The sequence below is a fragment of the Salmo trutta genome, chromosome 19, assembly GCF_901001165.1.
Source record: "Salmo trutta chromosome 19, fSalTru1.1, whole genome shotgun sequence".
NCBI classification, from domain to species: Eukaryota; Metazoa; Chordata; class Actinopteri; order Salmoniformes; family Salmonidae; genus Salmo; species Salmo trutta.
Window position 1 is genome coordinate 21273032 of NC_042975.1, and position 25614 is coordinate 21298645.

Below are 25614 nucleotides of genomic sequence, written 5' to 3' on the forward strand. Positions count from 1 at the left end.
ATTCCGTGCTATTCGTAATATAATGCATTATCTTGATACTAGACAAATTGATAGCACATTTATTTGTTACTAAGTTAACTCTGTGTCATTTGACTGTTCCATTGTTACAGATTTGTAGCCGCATATCAATATACACAGCAGTTAACTATAGTCTTCCACAGACTCTAGGTATGAGGGTGGGCGGGCAAGTACTGTATTGTGGACCTTTTGTGTTTGGAAAATGTAGTCATTTGGCTGTAGGGGGTATTTGGCAGGGCTCTGAAGTCACTTTCATTATTGGATTATCATTTTGATGCCGTCGTCCAACCTCATGTCTATGTGTAGTCTGTCCCTCTAGCCTATACACTCTTGGTATGCCTTGTGTCTGCGCTAATGGGAGTTGTCAATCAAACTGACTTGTTTTGTGTCATATTTGGTTAGACTGAGACACAAAAAGAAAGTGCCCACATTGCATTGTAAAACAAGAATACTCTTATTAGATTAGAGGTGAAGGATTCAACTAGTTATTCTGCTTACCTCAAGACCCAGATAATGACATTTAACCATTTGTTGTATGTCATTGAAGCTGACATATTAGTTAAATGTCACTTACAGTGAAATGTTGCTTATACAGTATGTCACTACAATTACATATGAATTAGGCGAGGCTATATGTCACTTAGTATGGCTAGAGTTAGGGACGGGTTCAATGGTTAGGGCTATGGCTAGGCTAGGGACAGGTTAAAACACAAAATATAGAAAACAGCACTCATTGAAAAGTATGATTTCTCCTGTTATTCTTCAAGACATAACAATGCCATGGTCCTGTGTAGGCTTGGGCAGTATCCAGACTGTCATACCTTCATACCAACCTTGTGCTATCCCGGGATATCGGGTAATACCGGCAATGAAGACAAGGGGCACTATTTTCAAACAACACTGAGCCTCTGTAATCCAAAGAAAAGCAATGCTAACAAGTACATGTAAAATCCCTTAGCGAATGCTAGCTAAATGCTAATGAGCGGATGCAAACATTTTATACAGTCTCTGACATAAACTATTTGCAGGACAGACATTCCAGCTCATAACGTTTTAAAAGTAACAAAAAAATGCTACTCAGAGATTGCTACACGCACAAAAAATATTGATCCAGGAAGCAATTATCTGCTCTTACTGTGACGACCCTCCCACTCTGTCTGCCGTATTCTCTCTTGTTCTTGTTTCTTTATTAGGAGGCCGGTGGGCGGAGTTGGAAGGGTCGTCAGATGAATGGGAAACACCTGGGCTCGGGTGTTTCCCAGGATAAATGGACCTCTTCCACATTCATTGAGGAGACTCTCTCCACACAGACACCTTGTTGTTTTTGGTTGTGTAGTTTTGTGGTTTTCTTGGTTATTTGCTTTGGCACCTTTCAACACTCTGCATTATTACATTCAAGTATGCAACACACTCACTTACACTACTGATTACTGATTACACATGCCATTGTTATCTTCTTAGTTGCTTTATTTAATAAATATATATTTTTGATACACCTGGTCTCCACGTTGTCTCCCTTTTGTTGCGAACCCTGAGCCGGTTCGTAACAAGTGGGGGCTCATCCGGGATCTTGAACTTGTGTTTGGGAGAAAACGTGGAGGTATGTTAACTTGAGGTGCTTTGGTTGTTAGTTTGAGTTTGGTGCTCAGTACTGGTTGCCTTTGGTTGTTTTGTTTGTGTGCTGCGTTGGAGAGAGTACGTTGGTTAGTTTCCAGGCCTCTGCCCAGCCTGGAAACACTTGTTGTACTCGCTGTTGGAACATTGGTCTGAGGTGAGTAGAATCAGCTGTGTACCTCGGTGGGAGATTTGGTTAGGGTAGTGAAACTTACTACCTGGAGCTATAGTCTTTTTCCCCTGATAGGCTTAGCGACGTGTTTCATTTTGGAATATGTTGGGCATTGTTAAAGTTTGTTATTTTTGTGTGGTGTCTGTGGACTGAGCAGTTGTCTCGGGAGCACATCCGTGGCTTGGTGGAATCTACCAGCGTGCTGGGGGGTTACTTCCTCGCCAGCGGGCTACAGTGCATAATTACCCACCGCAAATCTGCATGAAGACTAGGGTTGAGTTATTGTAGGTTTTGGGGAAGCTCCATATCTCATCTCTTTTCTGTGGTATCAGTGTGATTGTTTTTTCTCTTGTTGTGGTCTGGTGTGCTCAGAGGGGTTGAGTGAGATTTTTTTTCTCTCTCTCTGACTATGGCGTCTAATGTAGACGAGTTCATTCGCTTTCCATCAGAGGAACTGTTAGACTTATGTACTAAAGAACAGCTGTTGAAGGTTGCTGAACACTACAAAATTGAAATTAGTGATAAACGTCTAAAAAATTCCATTAGGTTAATAGTGAAGGCCAATCTGATGGAGAGTGGTATTCTTGACGTTACCACTGGGGCAGCCTCTGCTGAGGACTCGCCGTTTCCCCGATATGTCACAATTACCGCTCCATCGGTTAGTCCTAGTAATCTTCTTTTTGAACAGCAGAAAGAACTGCTTCTGTTACAGCAAGAGTACGATCGTATAAAATATGAAAAGGAATTGGCTGCTGATCAGTTAAAATATGAAAAGGAATTGGAATTTAAACAAGATATGGAGCGTGCAGATCGTGTAAAATATGAGAAGGAATTGGCTGCTGATCAATTAAAACATGAAAAGGACTTGGCTGCTGATCAGTTAAAATATGAAAAGGAATTGGAATTTAAACAGGATATCGAGCGTGCTAAAATCAAGCTGCAACAAGAGCGACTAGAGTTGGTTAGGGAAGGAAAGCTCTCAGGAGAGAGTTTGCTCTGCGAAGGTGACGCAGATTTACTTAGGAATCGTTCCTCTGTTGGTCATGCCCCGGACACATTTGACATTGTTGGGAATTTACGGTTGTTGCCTCAGTTTAATGAAAGGGATCCTGAGACATTATTTTTGTTGTTTGAGCGTGTTGCTAACGCTAGGAGTTGGCCTGATTCTGATCGCACTTTGATGTTGCAATGTGTGCTGACTGGTAAAGCTCAGGAAGCATATGCAGCTCTTAGTGTAGCCGACAGTGTCAGTTATGATAAGGTTAAAACGGCGGTGTTACAGATTTACGAATTGGTTCCTGAGGCTTACCGCCAACGATTTAGAACTTTAGAAAGGGATGATAAGCAGACTCATGTTGAGTTTGCGCGAAAATTATCTTCACAGTTTAATCGCTGGTGTTCCGCTTCTGCGGTTATGACTTTTCAAGGGCTGTGTGATCTGATTATGCTAGAGCAATTTAAGGACACAATCCCTGATTATATAGCGACGTATATTAACGAACGCAAAGTAAAGACTGTCGCTGAAGCTGCGGTTTTGGCAGACGAATATGTTTTGACTCACAAAAGTGTTTTTGTAGAGCCCCGTATACGGAGTGAGTGGAGACATTCGGAGAGATTTGAACCACGCTCACAGAGATACTCTGGTTCACGGGCAGAGTTTTATTCAACTAGGGTTGAGCCTGATTCCCGTGGTAAAACTGACTTTGGTCAAGAGTGTCACTACTGTCAAGGCTCAGGTCATTGGAAAAACGAATGTCCGGTTCTCAGGTCTAGGGGTAAAATCAGTACGTGTGCTAACGTTAAATCTAGGCCTACGGCGTTAGCTGCGTCTGTTCCACATCAGGTTACTCCTGAAACATTGTATCAGGCCCAGGGCCATGTGAAAGTTCATATTGACCCAGGCTATTTACCTTTCGTTACGGAGGGTTTTGTGTCTATGTTAGGAAGTAAGAACCTAGTGCCAGTGAAGATCCTACGAGACACAGGTGCCTCGGAATCGTTTGTGTTGGAATCTGTGTTACCCTTCTCTGCTGAGACTGATTCTGGGAATAGTGTTCTAATTAGGGGAATAGGTTTGAATAATCTATCAGTTCCATTGCATAGACTAATGTTGGATTGTGGACTGGTGAAAGGTGAGGTTGTTGTGGGGGTGCGTCCTTCGTTGCCTATTGAGGGTATCGACGTTATCCTTGGGAATAACTTGGCTGGCGAGTGTGTGTGTGGCCTGTTGTGTTTCCATCTCTAGTGGTTTCCACTAAATCGTCACTTGTAGGGATTCCTGATGAGAGTGAGCAGAGGTTCCCAGCGGTGTTCTCTGGGGGTACAGTGACGCGGTCTATGAGCCATGGTGACCTGGTCCCTGCTCCGGTAAATGTGAATACCACAAAGAAGTCTCTCGCTGTTTTCCCTGTTATTCCGTTGTCTGTACTCATCTCCGATCTAAACAATGCGCCACGGATGGACCACACATTAGAAGAGTTGCGTGACCAAGTTGTGCCTGTGGAACAGTTGGGAGATGTCGCACATGGTTATTTTCCCCAAGAGGATGTTCTGATGAGAAAGCTGGTGTCTATAGGGGACGGTAAACCTGTTCGTTTGGCTGATAACGTTGCTTCCCTTGGTTCTGTTAATGCTAGGTCTGTGCATGAGGAAAAAAATGTTCCTGGTCCCGATGATTGCATACTGCAGGGTAGATTGAAGAATTCTGAGACACTGGATATTTTGGATAGCCCTTTTACTCAGCTACCTGTTGATGGGGGGGAAGAGCTGGGTGGTCTGATTCGGAAAATTCCAGGATTGTTTTCTGTGACACCTACATGTACAAACTTGATAGAACATGATATTGACACTGGAAATGCTGACCCCATTCGTCAGGGGTTCTATAGAGTCTCTGTAGAGAAACTGCGTTGTCTGGATGCTGAGGTCAGGTACATGCTGGAGAGTAAGATAGCAGAGCCTTCTTTCTCTAGTTGGGTTTCTCCCTGTATCTTGGTCAGTAAAACGGATGGAACAGACCACCGTAATGTAAACGGAGTTACTAAGCCGGATTAATTTCCTCTTCCTCAGATGGAGGATGGCGTTGATCAAGTCGGCGCAGCTAAGTTGTGAGCAAATTTGAACGGTTATTGTGCCATTGGCAGGTGCCACTGACGAGTAGGGCATATGACATTTTTGCCTTTATTACTTCCTCTAGTCTGTACTCGTATTCGTTATGAGTTTAGGACTATGAATCGTTGGGAAATGTTGTTTGCGTTGGTAGCTAATGTGGTCTCTTGTGTGCCCTGTTCCTGAGTGTTATGTGAGTGATCATTGTTGGGGGTTGTCATGTTCTAACTTTCCTGTCTGTTCCCTCCTAGTCTTGTGTTCTCCTTTCCTCTTAAATGTTGCTTCCCTTATATATAAAGGTTGCTGAGGACTGGGGAGAAGGAGGTTGGTTGGGGCAAGTGGAAGGTGAACATGTAACCTCTTGTAAAATTGAGACGCAGAGGTCTGTGAAAAATTGGGGTTGAGAGCCCTGTTAGTTTTTTTCCAAAAAGTTTAACCGTTATCAGTTGAACTACTTGGGCATTGAAAAAGAAGCGCTAGCACTCATTTGGGCGCTAGAACACTTTGAAGTGTATGTTGGGTCAGAAGTAGTACCTATTGTGGTCTACAACGACCATAACCCTCTCACCTTTTTCAGGTCCATGAGGTGTCCTAATCAGAGGATAATGAGATGGTGTTTATTTTTGCAATCCTTCCATCTAGATGTGAGGCATATCCGGGGAACTGATAACCTGATTGCTGATGTGCTCTCTCGTGCGCCCTGTTCCTGAATATTTATGTGACTGACCGTTGTTTGGGGTTGTCGTGTTTTGTCGTTCCTGTCTGTTCCCTCCTGGTCTCGTTTTCTTCTTTCCTCTTAAAAGTTGCTTCCTGTACACAAAGGTTGCTGAGGTCTGGGGAGAAGTAGGTTGGCTGGGGCAAGTGGAAGGTGAACATGTAACCTCTTGTAAATTTGGGACGCAGAGGCTGGTACGTTGTTCCGGGGCCCTTGTTGGTCCCCGGTTTTATGGGGGGGGGTGTGACGACCCTCCCACTCTGTCTGCCGTATTCTCTCTTGTTCTTGTTTCTTTATTAGGAGGCCGGTGGGCGGAGTTGGAAGGGTCGTCAGATGAATGGGAAACACCTGGGCTCGGGTGTTTCCCAGGATAAATGGACCTCTTCCACATTCATTGAGGAGACTCTCTCCACACAGACACCTTGTTGTTTTTGGTTGTGTAGTTTTGTGGTTTTCTTGGTTATTTGCTTTGGCACCTTTCAACACTCTGCATTATTACATTCAAGTATGCAACACACTCACTTACACTACTGATTACTGATTACACATGCCATTGTTATCTTCTTAGTTGCTTTATTTAATAAATATATATTTTTGATACACCTGGTCTCCACGTTGTCTCCCTTTTGTTGCGAACCCTGAGCCGGTTCGTAACATTACCAAGAGAAGCTGGATTTTGCAAGAAGCTAACCACTTAGCTCGCTAGATGACTAGCTACTAAGTTAGCAAACCAAATGCACAACGGCTGAGTAGTTAGCACATTTTTGACAGTTAACTTAATATTTATAAGATATCTAGCTGGCAAACATTTAGTTTCAATTCTATGCTGTAGCTAGATCACCTGGCGAATGCTGTACAACAGTGAGTGAGGTCTCTCGTCAATGTGTGCTTGTAAACTAAATCTGTTTAAATCAAATCATATGTTATTTGTCACATGCATCATAGAAAACAGGTGTAGTCTAACAGTGACACACTTACAGGTCCATTTCCAACAATGCAGAGTTAAAGATTAGATAAAAATATAAATAAAAATTTAAATAGTGACATGAGGGATAAAAATACAGTGAATAATGAATAGAAATAACATGGCTATATATAGGGAGTAGAAAATAACATGGTTATACAGTATACAGGAAGTATCTACTGAGTCAATGTGCAGGGGTACAAGGTAATTTAGGCAGCTATGTACTGTACATATAGCTAGGGGTAAAGTGACTAGGCAACAGGATAGATGATAGACAGTAGCAGCAGCGTATGTGGTGAGTGTAGGGCTGTTGCGGTGACCCTATTACCACTACACCTGCGGTCACAAGTCATGACAGCAGTCAAATTGCACATGACCATTTAGTCACGTTAATTAGGCTTCTCCAAGCTCTGATGCTGCTGATGGTCATTAGTAGCCTACCAAACTTGCTGTCTGGTACTCAGCACTCTATTGTCCCTCTAATCACCTTGACATCAATGCAAATGTGTTCGAAAAATCTAATCAAATACGTCATGAGAGCCCATGAGCTCATGTTGCGCAACATTTCTATAGGCTATGTAATTGCGGGAGAAAACAGAGTGATGGCCGTTAATAAAAAGACGAGGATCCCATCAGCTTTCTATAGGCTAGGCCTACTATATTTATTTTAATTAATTAAGCACATTGCTTCTCTTTACAACAGGAGTATAGCCTACCTGGCTGGCATGAAAATAAACAACGGGGAAGTGTCCTCCATTCACTATTTAAGGGCATAGGTGACATGTATTTTTTCACTCTACCCGTTTCGATGCAGGTGCATCATAATGGTCCATTCTAAATCAAAACAAATGTCACAGATATATTATTTAGTATATGTAAAGATTTAATACAGAATAGTCTGATTGGTGACAATATTAGCCTATCATTTGTGAATTATATATTATTGTCACGACTGATTTGGACTGGTGTAGAGGCGGAATCAGATGCAGGAGACAGAGGTGCTGGAGGTGAGTGTCTTTTAATGAAATGACACACACAAAGGCCGTAAAGCACAGGGCGCAACCCAAAGTTTGCCTGGGAAAAACACATTCCCATAAAACACACAAAAAAGGTATATATTCCACGGCACAAAAGGCAAGGGGCGCAGCCCGGTAAATCTTTTGACAAAACTGTCGGAAACACAACGTACAAAATACGTCCCACCGTCCTGAGTGGACAATAAACAATCCCGCACAAAACCCCAACTGAAAACACACACTAAATAAGCCCCCACTAATGACAGACACAAAACAGGTGTGGAACAGACAGACAAAACTAAAAGACACAGAAACAACGATCGGTGGCAGCTAATAGGCCGGCGACGATGACCGCCGAGCGCCGCCCGACCGAGGAGGGGCGCCACTTTCGTTGGATCCTGTGACAATATCACGTGTGAATGATGCCCAGCATAAGAAACAATGCCTTTTTTTTGCGACTTTTTCGAATCATAGTCGCACACCTCATGTAGCCTAGCCCATAGACCTATATGTTTTAATAAGGTTTGTACCACAACTAAAGTGGCCAAATAACTTTTTAAAATGAAGCACATTAATCTGCTTTACAAGGGGTGTAGAGCCTAAGATAATTTTCATCATAAAAATGCACCTTTATAATCAAATAATTGCATTTGCGGTCACTTTTGATAATGGTGTGTTCCGCTAATGGAACATTCCTGCTTATAGCCTACTGCCATGTGTACCATGTGCTGCGCTAATAATGTGAAGAAATAGCCTAATAGTTGATCAACATTTTAAGCTAAACGTTCTGATCTGTTGCATCAGCCACATTGCATAAAAACGTTTTTTGTTGCTAATGGTTGTATTAATATGGGATCTATCGCATCCCACAACTGTCCCAGACTATGTTTGTAATATTTATTTCTTGCACAGAATAGAATAGGTCGACTTTTGTACTATGGGATATAGTAGATTGACATAGGCTAGTGCTTTTGCTGTTCTTTTGGCCTACTCATCTTGTTGGCTGACGAAAAGTAAATGTGGACAGTTCTTCCAATATCTTCAATATGCCTCGGAATTGGATAAGGACGCACGCAGTGGCATCCCCGATGTGTCTGTCTTCACTTGTAGCCTGTGAGAAAGATCTGATCACGTGACTGTGAGCCATGTGAGTGAGAGGCACTTCGGATTGCGCAGCACACTCAGGGAGAAGGGCACAACGCAGCACTCCGGGCCACAAAAGGCATGGATTTTTTTAGGGTGTGTTACGGCCACAAAGGAGATGGTGCAGTGAAATTTGAGGTATTATCAAGTACTTGTCAAATTGTGAATGAGAGACTTTTGGAGTGTGTACAGCCTGCACAAAAAACAAAGCAGGCTGAGTCTCATCATGCAGCCTTACAATGTAGTAAAATTCAAAACATATAGCCCAACATTTGTAGAACAACTAATGTTAAATTGATAACTCTAAATTAAGCATATACTGTAGGAGTACCTATTTCTTTGTTAACCGCTCAACACAGAACAGCCAGATGTGCGCACTCCCTTAAATCGTTTGGAGAAAATATTCATCTGTTATTCAGCTTTGTTCAATTATATTCTTCATACTATAAAATAATATAAAATAATGCCACGGAATTATAAGCAAATTTTGTCTGGCATAGTCACATCAGGACATAACATAAGGACAACTCAGAGTATGCTATTCTTTTCTTCTGAAAAAGACTGCATTTTCTTCTTATCATGCTTCTTTAGACCTGTCTAAAATAAATAATGGATGTATTGTGAAGGTGTACGCTATATTACATGGATTTATTCAACTTTAAAATGGCTTGTAGGCTATATGTGGAAGCCAGGAGATGCTAAATGTGTTTTTGTTATTTAACTGTCTGTCACGTCCTGACCAGCAGATGGAGCTGTTGTAGTAGTTTTGGGGTCAGGACGTGGCAGTCTTGTGTGTGTGAATGTTCTGTGTTGGTCTTGTGACTCCTGATCAGGAACAGCTGAGGATCGTTGTTCCTGATTGGGAGTCATATATGTAGGAGTATGTTTGTCACTTCGTTTTGTGGGTAGTTGTTCTTGCACTGCGTTTTTGTATGCCTGTGAGACTGTTCCTGTCGTGAGTATCATTTAGTGTATTGTTTTTCCAGTGGATGCCTTACTCCTCTTTTTTGAATTGAAAGAAAATGAGTATCCACAACTCTGCTGCATTTTGGTCCTCTCTACAACACCACAACATAATCTGTGACAGAACTACCCACCACCAAAGGACCAAGCAGCGGACGAACGAGGAAGAAGGATGGACCTGTGAGGACAAGTTAAGGGAGCTAAGGGAACCTGAGAGGCAGCCCCAATATTTTTTTGGGGGGGGCACAAGGGCTGTTTGAAGGGGCAAGGATGGAGCCCCAGGCCAGCTCCCCGCACTAGCCCTGAGGTGCGTGTCTCCAGGCTGGCACATGCAGTACCAGCCCCACACATCAGGCGTCTAGTGCGTCAGCCCAGCCTCGCCAGTCAACATTCACCAGAGCTGCCAGCCAGTCAACAGTCACCAGAGCTGCCCGCCAGTCGAAAGTCACCAGAGCTGCCCGCCAGTCGAAGGTCACCAGAGCTGCCCGCCAGTCGAAAGTCACCAGAGCTGCCCGCCAGTCGTAAGTCGCCAGAGCTGCCCGCCAGTCGTAAGTCGCCAGAGCTGCCCGCCAGTCGTAAGTCGCCAGAGCTGCCCGCCAGTCGTAAGTCGCCAGAGCCGCCCGCCAGTCAGGAGTCACCAGAGCCGCCCGCTAGTCAGGAGCCGCCAGAGCCGCCCGCTAGTCAGGAGCCGCCAGAGTGGCCCGTCTGCCCGGAGATGCCAGAGTGGCCCGACTGCCCGGAACTGCCAGAGTGGCCCGACTGCCCGGAGCTGCCAGAGTGGCCCGACTGCCCGGAGCTGCCAGAGTGGCCCGACTGCCCGGAGCTGCCAGAGTGGCCCGACTGCCCGGAGCTGCCAGAGTGGCCCGACTGCCCGGAGCTGCCAGAGTGGCCCGACTGCCCGGAGCTGCCAGAGTGGCCCGACTGCCCGGAGCTGCCAGTTGCCCGACTGCCCGGAGCTGCCAGAGTGGCCAGACTGCCCGGAGCTGCCAGAGTGGCCCTCCTGTCCTCCGGCCCAGCCCGAGTGGCCCTCCTGTCCTCCGGCCCAGCCCGAGGGGCCCTCCTGTCCTCCGGCCCAGCCCGAGGGGCCCTCCTGTCCTCCGGCCCAGCCCGAGGGGCCCTCCTGTCCTCCGGTCCAGCCCGAGTGGCCCGTCTGCCTGGCGCAGCTATCGGCGCCACCGAAGTGGGCGACGCCGAGGGTGGAGCAAGGTCCACGTCCTGCACCTGAGCCACCTCCAGGATAGGTGGGTTGGGGAGGGAAGGTGTAGCACAGTGCCGTCGTTGACGGCAGCCACCCTCCCTTCCCTCCCTTATTGTTTAGGGTTTATTGTTTATGGGTTTTGTTGGGGATTTTGTTTGTTGGTGTTTTCTGTTGTTAGGTGCATTCCGGGGTCTGCACCTTGAGGGGGGGGGTACTGTCACGTCCTGACCAGTGTGTGGCATCAGTATGCATGTGTGTGCATTGGTGGTGCAACGGATCACAAAACACACGGTTCAGATCGGATCATGGTTTTGAGTCGCAGATCGGATGATTTTTCGGATCCGCCAAAAAAAAGGGAGACAAATAACTTTACTTTACATTTCTTACTTAACCTCTCTGGCGCATGTGGGACGAACTCGTCCCACCTACGTAACAGCCACTGAAATCCAGTGGCACGATTTTTGAATCGTTAGAAATACTATTACTTAAATTTCTCAAACATATGACTATTTTACAGCTATTTAAAGACAAGAATCTCGTTAATCTAACCCCACTGTCCGATTTCAAAAAGGCTTTACAACGAAAGCAAAACATTAGATTATGTCAGCAGAGTGCCCAGCCAGAAATAATCAGACACCCATTTTTCAAGCTAGCATATCATGTCACATAAACCCAAACCACAGCTAAATGCAGCACTAACCTTTTATGATCTTCATCAGATGACACACCTAGGACATTGTGTTATACAATACATGCATGTCTGTTCAATCAAGTTCATATTTATATCAAAAAACAGCTTTTTACATTAGCATGTGACGTTCAGAAAAAGCATAACCCCCGCAAACTTCCGGGGAATTTACTAACAGTTTGCTAAATTACTCACGATAAACGTTCACAAAAAGCATAACAATTATTTTAAGAATTATAGATACATTACTCCTCTATGCACTCGATATGTCCGATTTTAAAATAGCTTTTCGGATGAAGCACATTTTGCAATAATCTAAGTACATAGCCCGGCATCACAGGGCTAGCTATTTAGATACCCACCCAGGTCAGCCTCCACCAAAATCACATTTCCTATAAGAAAAATGTTCTTACCTTGCTTGTTCTTCGTCAGAATACACTGCCAGGACTTCTACTTCAATAACAAATGTTGGTTTGGTCCCAAATAATCCATCGTTATATCCAAACAGCGACGTTTTGTTCGTGAGTTCTAGACATTATCAGAATGCTTCATCACGGTGTCGCGCATGGCGCATTGGCGTGACAAAAATGTCTAAATATTCCATTACCGTACTTCGAAGCATGTCAACCGCTGTTTAAAACCAATTTTTATGCCATTTATCTCGTAGATAAGTGATAATATTCCGACCGGGAATATGCATTGAGCCTAAACAGCCAAATTAAATTTCTCCTCAGGAGCGAATCGTGCACGCGCCTCATTCAAAGGTCCTCTGAGCCGCCACTTGCCAAAGCCGATAATGTGTTTCAGCCTGAGGCTCCCTCGTCAACCTTCAGTTATTTCCCGGGCTCTGAGAGCCTATCGGAGCCCTGGGAATTGTCACGTTACAGCTAAGGTCCTTACTTTTCGATAAACAGATGCAAGACGCACGACTCCTTGTCAGACAGGGTACTTCCTGCTTGAAACCTTGTCAGGTTTTTGCCTGCCATAGGAGTTCTGTTATACTCACAGACACCATTCAAACAGTTTTAGTATATTCAGAGTGTTTTCTATCCAAACCTGAACAATAATATGCATATTCTAGCTTCTGAGTTGGTGTAGGAGGCAGTTAAAAATGGGCACATATTTTTTCCAAAATTCTCAATACTGCCCCCTATCCCAAACAGGTTTTAAAGAACACTTAAAGCAATTAACTTTTCAATGTTTAAATAAAACATTCAAAACTCAATTGCTAAATAAAGGGCAATATGAGGCATGATACCGTCTTCCTTTGAACAATAGTGAATGAAAAAATAGCCTGTGTCCACATCATAAAAAAAAGTTAAAAAAGAAAGAAAAGCTTATAACTTGAAATTATTTTTCAAAAAGATGAGGCTGTCTACATTGTCTGGGGAGAGGCTAGACCTCTTTGCAGTCACTATGTCCTCTGCTGTGGAGAACACCCTCTCTCTAGGACCTGAAGTTCCAGGTACAGCCAGGTAGCATCTTGCCATCATGGCAATGTGAGGGTATTTACACTCATTGTTGGCAAACGTCTTGTCTGTGTTCTTGCTTGCAAAGGCCTCTCCGAAAAGCTCCTTCATGGCCAAATTAATTTGTGGAGGAGATGCCTCTGAGTCTGCTCCTGTCAACTCTGTAGCTTGACCCTGCTGAAAAAATGACTTGATCTTTTAAACGAATTATTTATTTTCATATTTCATAGAACTATAATTGTGACAATAACATTTAATAAAAGCCATTATTATTCCAAATCAAAAATGGATGATTCTAAAAGCAATAGCATAGACTAAGATTAGACTGCAGTATATTTATTATTTAAGTAATTCAATTTTACCTCTTCAGTGGCCACAATCTCAGTGGTGAGATCACTGTATGCCCGCCGGTGTAGGGCAGGGTCTAGGTGAGACAGGGACTTGAACAGGCAGGGACTTGAACCTTGGATCCAGTGCAGTAGATGTATGAAGGTAGTCCTGTACATTAGGGGGGTATCTGGGGTTCAGGTCCTCTCTAATGGCAGCCTTGACATCTCTAGTGATGGTGCCGTCTTCCTCACTTGGGGCCATGGATTGTACAATCCTTGTTTTCAGAGGTAGAATCATGGACACATACGGTGCAGTTTCAGTGCTCAATAGGGTTGTAACCGTTTTGAGGGGTTTGAGCACCTGGAGGACCTCCTCTGACACTTTCACGTCATCAGACAAGGTGACGATGTCTTTATTTTTTTTCAGGGTCTTGTCTGTCAGTGCAGAGTATACAGCTGCCTGCTGCTCAAGATGGCGCTCCAGCATGTCCTAAGTGGAGTTCCATCTTGTTGTGACGTCGTGTATGAGCTTGTGGGTCGGTAGCTGTAGCATTTCTTGCTTGGTCTTAAGCACATGAGCGGCTGTTGTGCGTCGGTGGAAAAAGGATACCACCTTCCTGATCCTCCCAAGGAGGCGGTCCATCTGGTTCACTGAGATTCCCCTTTGGGATGCTATATTGATCACATGTGCAAAGCAAGCTATCTGTGGCCCCAGCCCAGCTTCTATCACTGCGTTTACTTGGTTCTTGGCATTATCTGTGGTGATTGGGATATTGCTATTGGGCCACTCTAGCTTCCACTCTGCTACTGCTCCTAGCAGTACCTGTGCCATATTTGTGCCTGTGTGACTGTCATAGAGGGGGCGTGTCTATAGCACCGGACTTCGCATCTCCCACTCCTCTGTGGTGTAGTGAGCAGTCACAGTCACGTACCTTTCCTTTGCCCTGGAGGTCCAGGGCAATGGACCTTCGGGGCAATGGACCTCGCATTGCTTTTTGCAATGCGAGCATCCAGAATTGATTCGTTGGGATTCAACATGCCCCATTCACGTGAACAGTACACACAACTGCTTTAAAAAAATAATCAAATCAACCTTCAGGCTTCAGAGTAAAACACAGCACGCATCTGTCTTGTCTTTATCTTTTCACTGCAACTCTGCATTGCGATTTAGGGAATTATTACTTTAAAAAGTAACAGTGGCAGTAAAACTGTATTTCACACTATGATGGTTAAACTTTGCAATTGATCCGCGGTTCACATGCGTGCCGAACCGTGGGGGGGTGATCTGTACGGATCATGGATCAACTACGGTCCGTTACACCACTAGTGTGCATGTTATGTGTATGTCGGCGAATGTAGTGTGTATGTGTGTGTTAGGGTGTCAGTGTAAGTATGAGTGAGTGTATGGGTAGAGTCCGGTGTATGTGCAGGGAGTCAGTGCAGGAGAGTTCGTGCAAAAAAGGATCAATGCAGGTAGTCTGAGTAGCCATTTGATTAGCTATTTAGCAGCCTTGTTTAGAAGTCTTATACTTTAGCTTGGGGGTAGAAGCTGTTCAGGGTCCTGTTGGTTCCAGACTTGGTGCATTGGTACTGCTTGCCATGCGGTAGCAGAGAGAACATTCTGTGGCTTGGGTGGCTGGAGTCTTTGACAATTTTGTGACTGGGGACAATGGGAAGCTTTATAATGAGAAATGAAGAACGTGATCATCTCCTATTGCAAGTTGACTGCAGGTATTTACTTAAAAAGTAGCTGCAAATATTCACATTTATAAAAAAAAAATCCAATAATAATAATTTTGACAGTATTGAAAACCATCCTGTGGAAATGTTCAAATACCCCGGTATACGGTTCAGCAGTCTTATGGCTTAGCGGTAGAACCTGTTAAGGAGTATTTTGGTCCTAGACTTGGAGCTCTGGTACCGCTTGCTGTGCGGTAGCAGAGAGAACAGTCTATGAATTGGGTGACTGGAGTCTTTGACAATTTGTTGGGCCTTCTTCTGACACCGCCTAGTATATAGGTCCTGGATGTCAGGAAGCTTGGGCCCAGTAGTGTACTGGGCCATACGCACTACCCTCTGTAGCGCCTTACGGTCGAAGGCCGAGCAGTTGCAATACCAGGCAGTGATGCAACCGGTCAGGATGCTCTTGATGGTGCAGCTGTAGAACTATATGAGGCTCTGGGGACCCATGCCAAATCTTTAAAGTTTCCTGAGGGGGAAAAGGCTTTGTTGTGCCCTCTTCGACTGTCTTGGTGTGTTTGGACCATGATAGTTCATTGGTGATGTGGACACCAAGGAACTTGAAACTATCGACCCGCTCCACTTCAGCCCCGTCAATGTTAATGTGGGACTGTTTGGCCATCCTTTCCTTATAGTCCACGACCAGCTCCTTTGTCTTGCTCACATTGCGGGAGAGGTTGTTGTCCTGTATTGACGCTTTGCCTGTTTGATGGTTCGTCTGAGGGCATAGCAAGATTTGTTATAAGTGTCCAGATTAGTGTCCCGCTTGAAAGCGGCAGCTCTAGCATTTAGCTTGGTGCGGATGTTGTCTGTAATCCATGGCTTCTGGTTGAGAAATGTACGAACATATGACATGCTGGTAGTGAAGCCAGCCAGCTCTATATTATCTGTGTCGTCGTTCAGCCACATCTCGGTGAAACATAAGATATTACAGTTTTTAATGTCCCATTGGCAGGGGTGGAAGTAACAAATTACAACTACTCACGTTCCTGTGATTGAGTAGCTTGAGTATTTTTCAAAGGCTGTACTTTTACTTTTACTTAAGTACATTTTGAATGAAGTAAAGTACTTAAGTACATTTTCAAAACAATCCGTTAGAGTACAATCTAGAAAAAGGATACACATCATCATGGCAAGCACATAAAGTTTGCGCCTTTTGTAGCAGCTAGAACTGTTCACTTGTTTGTCAGTGACAAGTAACATGACCAGATGGACCAATACAATTCAATTTCATGCATCGCGCTAAAACGGCCCAATCACAGCTGTGTATGCAAACCAAATGATAATCGATAGCAGGGTTTTCTGTAAAAGTTTAAAAACATTTTTTTTTTAAAGTAGCTACATGCCATGAAAAAAAAGGTTTCCTAATCAATTAGAAAAATAAATGGACCCTAACGAGATTGAGCAGGTTCAGGAGACAATACAGACACACACAGAGACAAAGCCAGTGGCCGGGTCTTCTGAAGACCATGAGGAAGGAAACCCCTGGCCGCATCTCAAAGCACTTCAGCTTCAAGCAGAGAAGAGGACTCTTAAGCTCTGATTACCAAAGATGGTGGAGGTGGCTGCCTACAAAATCTCCGCGTCAAACTTGAGGAAATCTAATGGTACGAAAAGTAAAGTTAGAAATATATTTTATCGCCATGAATGGCGTTTGTTGTGTAGGCTATGTAATGTAGCTAACAAAGTGTTGCTTCTAGCCAGTTGCATTCAATCTGTAGCATAATGCTAACGTTAGCTAGCTGATCCTGTTGCTAGCTAGTTAGAAGCTAACCCTGACCAACATCTTTGCACAGCTGAAGGAACTAACGTTATACGCTATAGTGCGGGCTACTACCGCATTTACATTAAGGTGGCTAGTAGCTAGCCATCCCATAATGTAAGTTGTTGGGCATAGCTAAAAGTGAAGTTAATGAACTTGTGAAGATAAAATAAATACTGTGGCAAAGAAGGGGGTCGAGTGATAAATGGCAGATATGTGAGGGCAGAACTAATAAACGGGCTCTGCCCGATCACTAAAATGGCCACCCCGATCAGAACTACAGATCACAAAATGGCCGACTGCCAAAACTACAATTCCCAGAAGCAAGGGGAACCCTCAGAAGGTGGAGCCGACCCACAGATAAAAGGTCAAGAAAAACCAGGAAGAGGGAGAGAGAGCGGGAAGGATCTATGAACCATAGAGAGAGAGACATTCTACATTGGCTGGATTTTACCGTGTACGAGCTGGACTGTTTTGGACTTACCTGTTGGCGTTTAGACCCGGACCTACCGAGAACCAGATTTGTGTACCGAACCCTGCTATCCTTGACCTTACCTGCGGCCTGGGTGGACCAGGACAGAGAAACAAACATACAGGTACTGTCATGTTCGAAAGAACTTTAATTCTGGGCTGACTTTGGTGACAGTTTCTCACTTAATTTGTGACAAACGCTCCTAGCTTTGAAGAGGTTTGCCACAATACATACATTTGAGACCTGGGATTTTTAGGCATGTGCATTATCTTTTTTTACTTGCTTATTACCTAGCTAACGTAAACTCACTCACTTTTGTACATCGCCTTGGTCCGTACAATTGACCTTATTTTAGCGGCCCAAAAACGTAATACTTCCAGATCAACTGTAATGTCAATACCATTGTAAAGCACAATTTCTCCCCTTTCCAACAAATTGAATGACATGACCTCCAAGCTGCCCGTTTCTGCATTATTCAAGAATGAGCTCCGTCGGGTCTTTTTAAAAATGGCGGGTGGGGAAGCGAAACTAATGCGTGGTAGTGAGAAGGAGGGGATATGAATGGGAAAACGGCTTTTTTTCACTCCATCTGTCCAACTTATCCCCCTATCGCCTCTAAAATGTCAATAAAACACTATAAAGAGTTTATATAATGTGTCATTACATACCTATTTGAAGGTTTGTGTCGAATTTGAATCGGGTTTTTAAGGCAGTGCTAAAGTGATCTTCAGAAGTAAAAAGCGGCTTTGAGAGTCATGATCGCTTACAGTGATGAAGCAAAAAATGACTAGGTATCCTCCCTTACCCCCGTCACTGTCCATTTCTTGTTTTTAAACAATGAGAGAAGTGCTACACCTTGTGGAGAGAGATTGTAAGACAGAAATAGTTGCTTTATGCTGTACGTTACGGCATGACACGTCACGATGTAACGGAGGGTCAGTTTTTTTCAACTTTTCTCCAATACTATAGAGCCATTACCATGTCGATCAACGCTTGAATAGAAACGTAGATCACACCCCAGATTTTGAAGTCAACACAGTCGCTACAGGGACATTAGTTTTCTTTGCAGCCTCATTTGAATGTCGCGGTTGTGCACATTTGTACGGAATGGGGTGAGTTTACGTTATATCTGGTTGGATCACTGAGTTTCGAATAATAGCCAAAAATCATGTTTGGTTAAACTATAGTTCTTATAACTGGGGAAAAGAAAGAACAATATTCCCCAACATCCGTATGTATTTGGACAGTGACATTATTGAAAACATGCTGTAATTTCTAAATGGTTCATTTGATTTGAATAAAAACACCTTCTTATAGCTGACAGTCTGCACTTTAACCCCATTGTCATTGTATCTTTTAAAATCCAATGTGCTGGACTACAGAGCCAAAACAAAAATGCTGTCATTGCCCAAATACTTACAGCACTTTGTGCTGGTTTATGTTAATTTGTATAAATCCAAACTAGTCAGGCTATATACATTTTGCCCAGATTGATGCAATAATTTTGTCCACAGAGGAAACATCCATTAAAGATGACAAACTACAATATGCTCACCTCTGCAACAACAAACAAACGAACCAAGGAACTATCAAACACCTCAACTTGCAAGCAAATATGTCTGAAATGATGGCAGTGGGAGGAGCCAGGTGCGTCTCACAGGCAACCGTTGACAAGCTTGTCATTAATTTGATCTGTGAGGGCCAACAACCATTCTCTGTGGTCCAACAACCAGCTTTTAAAGAGTTGGTAACCACCCTGCAAAGTCATCTCCAGACCTAGTGTTCGTTCAATAATACATGAAGCTGCCAATCACATGAAGAAGACGGTTATGGCACACCTTGGCAGGGTAAATTATGTTGCCACCACCACTGATTGTTGGACAGCTCATCAAAGGAGTTACATCGGGGTCACATGTCACTGGATAGATGAAGAAACTCTGGTGAGACGTTCTGCTGCACTCGCTTGCAAGAGATTGAGAGGTTCCCACACATTTGATGTGCTTGCAGGTGCCCTCGATGACATCCATTGTGCATACAGGATCAGGGGGAAAGTGGTAAGAACCACAACAAAGTGGATCAAACTTTATCAAAGCATTCAATGTTTTCGGTGAGCAGAGCCAGGCAGTCGAGTCAGCAGACCGAGACTCAGATGCTGAAGAGCCAGCAGAGCAGGTTGAATACCAAAACACCTATTCCGTCCTGGAAAATGACAGTGGCCTAGACTATCAACTCCCTCAGCATCAACAGTGTGCATGTCACCTGCTGAACCTCATTTCAACAACAGATTCTGCGTTGGCAGAAACAAATAGTGAAAGCTACAAAAGGTTGTCCAGGTGGTCTTTTGCCAAATGCCAAGCCATGTGGAATAAAACGGGCCGGTCAACCTTAGCTGCTGAAGTTGTAGAGAATGAGTGCAAACTGCAGTTGATCCATCCAAATCAAACACGTTGGAACTCAACTTACCTGGCTGTGGAGAGGATCACACGTATCATACAAGAGAAGGGGGAGGATACCATAAGAAATGTGTGTGAAGAATTAAAAGTGAAAATGTGAGTAGCAATTCTTTGAATCAATGTAATGTTTCCTAATACAGTAATATGTATTGTCCATAATATGTTATAATTCTAAGAGGTATTACATTTACCTTATCTTGTCTTTCAGGCTGAGCCCTGCAGAAATGTCCTTCTTGAATGAGTACTGCAAAGTGATGAAGCCTTTGGTCTCAGCTTTGAACGTTCTACAGTCTAAGACCAACACGCATATGGGGTGGCTGCTGCCAGTGATCTTCTTACTAAAAACAAAACTTCAAAGTCTGGAAGCATCTTGCCAAATGTGCCTACCACTATCAGAACCATTCAGAACGGTCTCCAAAAGCACTTTGGAGAAATGATGGAGGAGCCACAGCTTATTGCTACTGCAATACTTCTGCCAAAGTTCAAGACATCTTGGACTGACAAAGCTGATGTCATCACAGCCGGTATGATTTCTTTTAACCTCATTGTCCATATGATGATATATGTTGGTCTTTGAGTCTTTTCTTGAATTGTTTTTGTTGTTTTTCATTTTTTCATGATTTAAGTTGCATTACAGGTGCTGTACAATCATCTTTGCATATAACTATGTTTGGGTACAGCCAGACATGGACTCACCTCAACATTAGAGAATTAGTTAGGTCTGAATGTATTTGAACAACTCAAATCAATCTCAGTATCTGAGAGTAACAACTGTGTTAGAGCTATTGCAATGCCAATAATATGATTGTGTTGCCAGCCACATACAACAGAGTTTGCTGAAACACTGAAAATGGGAATGTTGTGTTGTTTCCAATGTACAGGTTTGTTGTACCTGAAGAATCATCTTGACACAATCACACAGGACGAGACTGAGCATCTAAGGCAGCATCCATCTGATAAAGAGGGTTTCTTATCATCACTGACAACCAAACTGTCAGAAGGTACAGGGCAGCTGGATGGGTATCTTGCTGGTCTATCGGACAAAATAGATTTACTTAATTTGTTTCCGTACATAAAAAAGTTGTCCCTCAAACTCAACACAGGCCTGCCTGCATCTGCCGCCTGTGAGCGTCTTTTTAGCTGTGCTGGACTACTCTTCACTGCAAAGCGAGCCAGGATAGACTCAATTAACTTAGAAAATCAGCTCCTACTAAAACTGAATGGCAAATTCAGAGAGAAGTGAATTGAGTTAAGGGTTCGATAGGTAGTTCCACAAAAAATATTCCTTTTGAACATTCCTTTGAACATTTGTATATGTGAAGTTGAAGATTTAATATTAAAATCAGCTGTGCTGGATCTTATCTTTTTGGTTATTTTCTGGTGTTTTATGGAACATTTAGCCTGTCAAGCATTACATGTAAACAATATTACATATACAGTAGTATATAGGAAAGTAAAAATTGTTATATATTCATTTGTTTGTGAAGCTTACATTCAATTGCCACACCCTTTTCCCATGAACTTCCATTCTTGTAAAAGGAGAATAAAAATAACCATCAAAATTGAAATAGCAAATTATTTTAGAAGTAACTTAGTAACTTTTACTCTAAGTACTTTTTAAATGTGCTACTTTTTCTTGAGTAGTTTTTTTACACCAGTGCTTTTACATCTACTTGATTACAAAGTAACAGTACTTCCACTTGAGTAGGATTTTACAGTACTCTTTCCACCCCTGCCCATTGGTAGGATAGTCTTAATTGTATATCGTCGAGTTTGTTTTCCAAAGATTGCACGTTGGCCAATAGTACGGAGGATAGTGGTGGTTTACCTACTCTTCGGCAAATTCTTACAAGGCACCCCGCCCTCCTCCCCCTTTTTCTCTGTCTTTTCTTCACGCTCATGACGGGGATTTGGGCCTTGTCTTGACAAGGCAGTATATTCTTCGCATTGTACTCATTAAAGAAAAATCTTTGTCCAGTTCAAGGTTAGTAATCACTATTCAGATGTCCAGAAGCTCTTTTCGGCCATAAGAGATGGTAGCAGCAACATTATGTACAAAATGAGTTACAAACAATGTGAAAAAAAACTAACAAAATAGCACAGTTGGTTAGGAGCCCGTAAAACGGCAGCCATCCTCTCCGGCGCCATTATTGCTGTCAGTATACAATATAACGCCCAAGCCTGTGTGGCTCAATTGGTAGCACATGAAGCTTGCATCATCAGGATTTTGAGTTTGATTGGGGTCACTGGGGTCACCCATACAAAAAATGTATTCACACATACCGTCACTTTGGATAAGTGAAAAAATGGCAAATAATTGAACTAATGTCAGGTGACATATACAGTAACTACTATGGTTAAATGTCAACATTTGGATCAATTTTTTAAATGTATTTTAATACCTATGTTCTGTCTCAGATGAAACAGGTGGGTTTGTGTCTGTAATGTGCCCCTGAATATACACTGCTCAAAAAAATAAAGGGAACACTTAAACAACACAATGTAACTCCAAGTCAATCACACTTCTGTGAAATCAAACTGTCCACTTAGGAAGCAACACTGATTGACAATACATTTCACATGCTGTTGTGCAAATGGAATAGACAACAGGTGGAAATTATAGGCAATTAGCAAGACACCCCCAATAAAGGAGTGGTTCTGCAGGTGGGGACCACAGACCACTTCTCAGTTCCTATGCTTCCTGGCTGATGTTTTGGTCACTTTTGAATGCTGGCGGGGCTTTCACTCTAGTGGTAGCATGAGACGGAGTCTACAACCCACACAAGTGGCTCAGGTAGTGCAGCTCATCCAGGATGGCACATCAATGCGAGCTGTGGCAAGAAGGTTTGCTGTGTCTGTCAGCGTAGTGTCCAGAGCATGGAGGCACTACCAGGAGACAGGCCAGTACATCAGGAGACGTGGAGGAGGCCGTAGGAGGGCAACAACCCAGCATCAGGACTGCTACCTCCACCTTTGTGCAAGGAGGAGCAGGAGAAGCACTGCCAGAGCCCTGCAAAATGACCTCCAGCAGGCCACAAATGTGCATGTGTCTGCTCAAACGGTCAGAAACAGACTCCATGAGGGTGGTATGAGGGCCCGACGTCCACAGGTGGGGGTTGTGCTTACAGCCCAACACCGTGCGGAACGTTTGGCATTTGCCAGAGAACACCAAGATTGGCAAATTCGCCACTGGCGCCCTGTGCTCTTCACAGATGAAGCAGGTTCACACTGAGCACGTAACAGACGTGACAGAGTCTGGAGACGCCGTGGAGAACGTTCTGCAGCCTGCAACATCCTCCAGCATGACCGGTTTGGAGGTGGGTCAGTCATGGTGTGGGGTGGCATTTCTTTGGGGGCCGCACAGCCCTCCATGTGCTCGCCAGAGGTAGCCTGACTGCCATTAGGTACCGAGATGAGATCCTCAGACCCCTTGTGAGACCATATGCTTGTGCGGTTGGCCCTGGGTTCCTCCTAATGCAAGACAATGCTAGACCTCATGTGGCTGGAGTGTGTCAGCAGTTCCTGCAAGAGGAAGGCATTGATGCTATGGACTGGCCCGCCCGTTCCCCAGACCTGAATCCAATTGAGCACATCTGGGACATCATGTCTCGCTCCATCCACCAACGCCACATTGCACCACAGACTGTCCAGGAGTTGGCGGATGCTTTAGTCCAGGTCTGGGAGGAGATCCCTCAGGAGACCATCCACCACCTCATCAGGAGCATGCCCAGGCGTTGTAGGGAGGTCATGCAGGCACGTGGAGGCCACACACACTACTGAGCCTCATTTTGACTTGTTTTAAGGACATTACATCAAAGTTGGATGAGCCTGTAGTGTGGTTTTCCACTTTAATTTTGAGTGTGACTCCAAATGGATTGTGACTCCATGGATTGATAAATTGGATATCCATTGATTATTTTTGTGTGATTTTGTTGTCAACACATTCAACAATGTAAAGAAAAAAGTATTTAATAAGATTATTTCTTTCATTCAGATCTAGGATGTGTTGTTTAAGTGTTCCCTTTATTCTTTTGAGCAGTATATTAACTATGCCATGTCTTTTTGGTTGTGTTGACCTGCATGTGAATACATAAAGCACTCGGTAACACTTTCTCCAATGCCAATTGAACTACAGTGAAAAAACATATGATTTCACTGAGTAACAGTTCATATAAAGAAATTAGAAAGTCAGTCAATTGAAGTAAATTCATTAGGCCCTAATCTAGGGATTTCACATGACTGGGAATACAGATATGCTGGTCAGAGACACCATTTGCCTCATGCAGCACGACATCTCCTTCGCATAGAGTTGATTAGGCTGTTGAAGATGCATATGAGCTTCCCTGAGAGTTTGTGCAGAAGTTTTTGTTTATGCAAACCAACAGTTTCATCAGCTATCGGGTGGCTGGTCTCAGGTGATCGTGGAGGTGAGGAAGCCGAATGTAGAGGTCCTGGGCTGGCATGGTTACATGTGGTCTACGGTTGTGAGGCCGGTTGGACGTACTGCAAAATTCTCTAAAATGACGTTGGAGGGACCAATATTTTTGATTAATATAGTTTACTTCAAGTGAATAAAAAATTGTTTCAGTAACTGATTTTAACCCTTGCAATGCTGTTTAGCAATTCACTCATATATATATATATAAATATAAAATCATTTTTGTATTTATTTTGTATTTATTTTTTGCTTTGAAAGTTTGGGGCACCTGACAGGCTGAATACACCCCTCGCATCGCAAAATAAATTTAGAAAGCTATGTTATTCAATTATTGCACCCACACTGCTCGCACTCGCCAACGAGCGTCTGCGTTGCCAAGGGCTAAAATAGAAGTTCTAAGTTCTATATTCAGTTCTATTTCTGGCGCAGATCGCGCTGCAAGTCCTGCCTCTCCCATCTCCTCATTGGTTTATAAAAGTAGGTACCCACGTGCCATCTCCTCATTGGTTATACCCACGCGGGTGACTGAAAGACGAACGAGGTCAGTGGCGGTAATGCACCTAATTTCTGAAAGTTGCCAATCGCAATATAAAGTCAAGAGAAGAAAAATCCTGGAAGGAAGAGAGATGACTGGAAATGATTTGGTTGACCATTTTATGTATGGATTAATTGTCGGAGTAGAGGACCTTGTGCATTTAAGGCAAAATAACAACTCAATGTTTATATCCCAGGACAAATTAGCTAGCAACAACAAGCTAGCTAAATAGGACAAATTAGCTAGCAAGTGCAAACTAACTAGCTAAATTGCCATAAATGTTTAATGCTTTTCGACCTGTCCTCAAATTAATATAATTGGTTCAGAGTTTGTTTGGATATTTTAACCTGCGTGTCGTGATCGTGTTTGGTGTGGGGGGGACAAAATACATTTGTGCATGATGGCGCATGCGCGCAGCTGGTTTGGGTTCCGTGTAAGTACTCTCCCAGACTGAGTGTAATGAATTGCCTCTAAACTCAATTTTCATTACATATACAATATGCCAGGAGAAACAAATTGCAATGCTGATTTGTCATTTAAATCAGTTAATTTTTTCCTCAAAATTGTGTGCAGCGAGACGTTGATATATTATCAGCAATCCGTTAAATATGTTTTTAATAAGACACCTAATCCAAGGGGCACAAGAACACTGGCATGGATGCTTGACTTCTGCTAAAGGAAGTGATTTAATGTCACTCTTGTTTTTTATTAGCCCTGCATATACCCCAGACAATGTGTAGAAAACTAAATGAATCATTGGGATTGCCATTTTTTGGGGAGAAAGGTACTTAAATGCAAGATTAATTTAAATGCATGCCTT

At 43.5% G+C, this 25614-nt stretch overlaps 1 protein-coding gene and 1 long non-coding RNA gene across 2 annotated transcripts in view; both read left to right on the forward strand.

Annotated features, from left to right (window-relative positions):
* The window catches only part of LOC115154167 (opioid-binding protein/cell adhesion molecule), a 447106-nt gene that overhangs the window by 184898 nt on the left and 236594 nt on the right, over window positions 1–25614 (forward strand). The gene's annotated exons all lie outside the window — the stretch shown is intronic.
* Window positions 20047–21389, forward strand: LOC115154169 (uncharacterized). The gene is made up of 2 exons (XR_003867834.1): window positions 20047–20345; window positions 20703–21389. It is a non-coding gene; the product is annotated as an uncharacterized LOC115154169 (long non-coding RNA).